Raw genomic sequence first — 6,277 nt, 5'->3', positions numbered from 1 at the left:
GGCTTCATCACACCCCCGGCAGTCTTCAGAACATGTTCCAGAGATGACGAATTCAGTGGTTCATTGAAGAACTCATGTGACCATGTTCTTTCTGTCCACTTGAATTTCTTTCTTTCTTTTTTAAATTTTTAATCTGTTCTAATTAGTTATACAGGACAGTAAGATGCATTTTCACACTTTGCACACCACTGGAGCACAACTTCTTCCTCTGGCTGAACGTGGTTAGGATTTCTTTCTTTCTTTCTTTCTTTTTTTAAAAAGAGATGAATTTTTTTTTATTTTTTTAATATTTATTTATTTATTTATTTTAGTTTTTGGTGGACACAACATCTTTATTTTTATTTGTATGTGGTGCTGAGGATCGAACCCAGCGACCTGCGCATGCCAGGCGAACACACTACTGCTTGAGCCACATCCCCAGCCCCTGGTTAGGATTTCTTTGAATGGGAGAATTTCCTACTGATTTCCTGCCACCTAACCTGGGTGTGCAAGTCCTCCCAAGCCCTGGTGCCTTGTGGCAGTCAGAGGGTCAGTAAGGATCTCCTAACCACGCTGGCTTATGGTGCCTCATGATCCGAGGAACTCCCCCCTCCTCACATCTGCATCAGCCAAGCTGGTGGGACCAGGACCCCAGGAGGCACACTAGTCCCTCACCCTTATCACAGGTCCATTTTTTTTTTTTTTATCTTAGCTTTAGTTGTTGTTACTCAGTTGTGTGAGTGTCTTGTGTTTTCTGACTGTTAACCCTTATCAGCTACATGGTTTGCAAATATTTTCTCCCATTCTTTACAGTGCCATTTTGCTTTGTTGATTGTTTCTTTTGCTGTCGAGAAGCTTTTTAGTTTGACGTAGGAATCAATTTCATCTTTTGCATGTGGACGGATATACATTGCTCCCGACACCATCTAAGAGACTATTCTTTCTCCATTGTGTATCCTTGGCACTCTTATGGAACATCAGCTGACCACATTTACATGGGTTTATTTCTGGGCTCTCTATTTTGGTCTGTGCATCTGTATTTATGCCAGTACCATATTGTTTTGATCACTTTGTATTATAATTTAAAGTCAGGAAATCTGATGCTTCCAGCTTTCTTCTTTTGGCTCAAGATTGCCTTGACTATTTTTTTTTTTTGTCATTCCATATGAATTTTAGAACTGTGTTTTCTGTAAAACATGCCAATGAAATTTTGATAGAGATTTAATGAATGAGTAGGACTCTTTAGATAGCATGAACATTTTAATAATACCATTTCTTTCATGAACATGGGATATTTTTTCAATAATGTCTACTTAATTCTCTTCATCAATGTGTTACTGTTTTCAATATACAGATTTTTCATATTTTTTTATTAAATTTATTACCAAGTATTTTGTTCTTTTATATTCTATTGTGAAGTGTTCTCTTAATTTCTATTTTGGGTAATTCATTGTTAGTGGAACTGCTTTTTATTTGTTGATTTTGTTTTCTTCAATTGATTTTTTTTAACTTCTAAAATTTTTTGGTGGCATCATTAAAGTTATCTATATATAAAATTATGCCACTTGTAAACAGAAACAATGTTACTTATTTCTTTATGATTTTTGATGACTTTTTTCTTGCCTGGTATAGTTTTATCATGAAAGAATGGTGAATTTTGTTAAATGCTTTATATATATATATATATNATATATATATATATATATATATATATATATATATATATATATTCAGACGATTGCATGATTTCTAGCTTTCATTTTGTTGTTGTGATATATAGTGGTTATTGATTTGCATGTGTTGGATCCTTCCTGCATCTCATGGGTAAATCCTACTTGATTATGGTGTGTGGTTATTTTAATGTGCTGCTGAATCCTATTTGCTTGTATTTTGCAGAGTATTTTTGCATCTGTGCTCCTCAGGGACATTGGTCTTTTCTTTTTTAGTAGTGTATTGTCTGGCCAGTTTTGTCTCTGGCTTTTGCGTGCTGGTAAATGAGGCTTTATAGGATAGGTTTGAAAGTATTTTTTCTTTCAACTTTTTGGAAGAATTTGAGAAGGATTGATGTTAATTTTATTTAAATGTTTGTAAGACATTTCTGTTCCATTTGGGTTTCAGTTATCCAGGAAACTATCTGATCTTGGAATTGTTTTTCAGAAGATTTTTGATTACTGATTCAGTCTCCTTATTTGTTATAGGTCTGTTAAGATTTTCCATTTCTTCATGGCTCTGTCTTGGTATGATGAATCTTTCTAGGAATTCCCATTTCCTCTGAGTTATCCAATCTGTTGCTATATAATTGTCATCTCTGCTGTCCTTTGTATTCCTGTGGTATCAAGTTTAATACCTCCTATTTCCTTTTTGATTTATTTATTTGAGTCTTCTCTGTTTTTCTCTTAGCCTAGATAAAGATTTGTCAGTTTTATCTTCGCAAAAAAATCAACTCAAATTCATTGATTTTGTTTTTCTGGTCTCTATTCCATTTATTTCTGCTGTGATTGTTTTGTTATTTCCTTTCTTCTACTAACTTTGGGCTTGATTTCTTCTTAATGTAGTTCCTTGAGATAAAGAGTTGGGTTATTTATTTGAGATTTTACTCTTAATAAATTTATATTGCTAAATTCTTCTTTCTTAGGACTTTTTTTTCTTTTTGCTGTATTCCATAAGTTTTGGTATTTTATTTTATTTTTTTAGTTTTGGTATATATATTTTTGTTGGTCTCAAGTTTTCAAAAAAAATTGTTTGATTTCTTGTTTACTCATTGGTTATTTAAGAATGTATTGCTTAACTTCCACATATTTGCAATTTTTAAAATTTTAGTCCTATTATTGACTTCTGCTTTCTTTTATAATGATTGAAAAGATACATGATTTCAGTGTTTTCAAATTGGTTAAAACTTGTTTTTTGATCTAACAGATGACCTTTCCTGGTTAATGTTCTCTGTATGTTTGAGAAGAGTGTTTTATTCTGTCACTGCTGGCTTTAATATTCTATATAAGTCTACTAGGTTCATTTAGTCTACAGTGGTGTTCAAAACAGCTATTTACTGGTTGGTTTTCTATCTGATGATCAGCTCATCATTGCAAGTGAGGTGCTGAATTCCCCTAATGTTATTGTGTGCTTTCCTTTTTTTTTTTTTCCATTTTGATTAGCACTTGCTTTGTATATTTAGGTGTTCTAACGTTGGATGCATACACATTTATATATATACACATTTATAGTTGGTATGTCCACTTGGTGAATTGACTCCTTTTGCATTACATCATCACCTTCTTTGTCTCTTGTGACAGTGTTTGATCTAAAATTTATTTTGTTTGATATAAATGTAATCATTCATGATCTATTTTCAATAAATGTCTTTTGCTATCCTTTACCTTAAGCCTATATGTGTTCTTAAGTCTAATGTGAGTCTCTTGGAGGCAGCATATAGTTAGATCTTGTTTTTTCTTTTCTTTTTTTTTTCATTCATTCTCTTCATGCCTTTTGATTAAAGAATTTAATACATTTAGTTTAAAGTAATTATTGATAGATGAGAACTCAGTGTTGCTATTTTATTGATGGTTTTAGAGATCTATCCTTTTTTTTCCTTTCCTGCTGTCTTTGTGACTTAACACTGTTTTTTTCATAATGCTATGTTTTCTTTCTTATTATCTTTTGTGTATACACTGTAGGCTTTTAAATTTGTGGTTAACATTAGACTTACATAAAACATAATAATCTGTTTTAAACTGATAATAATTTAATTTTGATTGCATACAAAAATCTGCATACTTTTATTGTCCCATACATTTCATGTTAATACTAATTTAATATCTTTTTATATTATGTATCCTTTAACAAATCATTAGAGGTATAGTTTTTAATATTTTTGTCTTGCAACTTTTACTAGAGTATTCTGAATTTGAGTGTATACTCATCTGGATCAGTGAGTTTTGTACCTTCATATGTTATCATGTTACTAATTAGTATTCTTCCATTTCAACTTTAAAAATTCCCTTTAGCATTTCTTGTAAGCAGGACTAGTGGTGGAGTACATCCCTGACTTTTATTTGTTTGGGAAAGTTTATTTCTCCTTCATTTCTGAATGACAGGATTATTTTTTCGTTTGCTTATTTTTTGGTACATGTTCTTGTGTGACATATTTTTCTTGCAGGACTTTGAATGTTTTGTCTCTTTCTCCTAGCCTGCAAAGTTTCCACAGAGAAATCTGCTGATAGTCTTGTGGAGGTTGTTTTGTATGGAAAAAGTTACTTTTTCTTGCTTTAAAAATTCTAATTTTGGCATTTTGATCAAAATGTATTTAACTGAAGACCTTTTTAATGCTCAATCTATTTTGAAAATTTAAAGTTTCCTGGTTGTGGATCTAAATTTTTCTCTTCAAGGGCTGGGGATGTGGCTCAAGCGGTAGCGCGCTCGCCTGGCATGCGTGTGGCCCGGGTTCGATGCTCAGCACCACATACAAACAAAGATGTTGTGTCCGCTGAAAAACTAAAAAATAAATATTAAAATTCTCTCTCTCTTTCTAAAAAAATAAAAAAATAAAAAAATAAATTTTTCTCTTCAAGTTTGGCAAATTTCTATGCCATTATCTTATTAGATAAGTTTTTTCCCCTTTTCTCATTTATTGCTTCTTCTGGAACTCTCCTAATGCATACATGTTTGTGTATGTATGTGTGTGTGCAGGTACCTATATATACGTATATGTATACCAGGACCCCCCACCCCCACCCCCAGGGTAAACCCTAGGCTAGAGCTTGCTTTTGTGTGTTTGGCTTCCTGATTGGAAGGCCCCACTCCTGCTCCGATGCCCACACATTCTGTTGTTGCCCCAGGCCTCCTTGACTCCCTAACATTAGTGAACCCAGAGAGTTGTTTGGAATTCATCCAATTCTTTTGTTTTATAGAACAAGTACAGGACAAACTCAGGTTAACCAGCACATTAAATTATCCCATGATGGAAATAAGAAATTGTACACTGTCAATTGAATCAGAGAAAAAGATCAAGGGGGAATCTCCAAGGAAATGTTAGTTCCTCATCAAAACAGTATTAAAAAAAAATCTTAGACAGAGAGCCATTTATGGTACTCTCTTTGGGACCCCTGCCATGCTGTGGGAGCCTTATTTAAATGGTTATTTTTATTTTTATTTTGATATAGGGTCTGCCTAAGTTGCTGAGGCTGGCCTCAAACTTTTGATCCTCCTGCCTCAGCCTCTAGAATGCTGGGATTACAAATGGGTACCACCATGTCCAGCTCATAATGTACATATTAATTTGTTAGATGGTGTTCGTTAAGTGCTGTAGGCTTCACCCATTGTTTTTCCTTCTTTTTCCCTTTTGTTCTTCTGGTTGGATAATTTCAAATGATCTAGCTTCAAGATCACGGAATCTTTCTTCTGCTTCAGCTAGTCTGTTGTTCAAGTTCTCTGAAATTTTTAGGTCATATGTTATAATTTTCATTAACAGAATTAATTTTCATGTATTATGTTCCTGCATTAATTTGGTGATCTATTTGTGTTCTGTTGCAGCTCACTAAGCTTCTTTAAGGTGATAATTTTGAATTCTTTATTAAATATTTCACAGATACCCATTTCTTGGGGGTCAACCACTGGGGCTCTCTTTTGTTCCTTCTTTAGAGCTCTATTTCCTTGGCTTTTCATGTTCTTGCATTTCTGATTTTGAAGGAGATAATTGCTTCAAAGTGAATCTTAGCTGACTGTCTTTGGGAGAAAGTCTTCACCAGTGAGCCTGGCTAGAGACTGGAGATGTCACCTGGGACTTCCCTGTGGATACCTCCCCTTCTTTGGGGAGTGGGTCAGGACGGTGCGCCTCCTCTCAGTCCTACTAGGCGGGTCTGGTGCCGGGAGCTACTGTTCATTCTCCCCAGGCAGCTCCCTGTTTGTTCAAGGCTGTGTGTTTTCTCCCAAACTGGTGGAGTCACACTGGTGGTAATGGTCACGCCTGCCATTGAGCCCCGTGTGCTGCCTGAAGGAGTTGGCAGGGGCATGCGCAGGGTGAATGGAGCACTGTCTGTGGGTGAGGGCCACTCGATGGAGCACGGGAGCTGGCCAGCGGGACCTGGGGACTTCTGTGGGGACACTGGCCAGTTGCTGTGTGCTCCCCAGCCCTGCTTTGCTTTGTAGCTTTCTGTACCCAGACAATTCAACCATGCACCCTCAGCGCCCTGGGTGGGGTGAGATAGAAATGGGTCTCCTCTGTGCATCCTGCAAGTGCAGGGAAGCCAGGTGCTCACTCTGCTCTCACTACCCTGTAAGGGCTGCCCCCACCAAGCCCTGCTGT

Source organism: Marmota marmota, unplaced genomic scaffold, assembly GCF_001458135.2.
Source record: "Marmota marmota marmota unplaced genomic scaffold, marMar, whole genome shotgun sequence".
Lineage (NCBI taxonomy): Eukaryota > Metazoa > Chordata > Mammalia > Rodentia > Sciuridae > Marmota > Marmota marmota.
Note: the sequence above shows the minus strand (reverse complement) of the source record.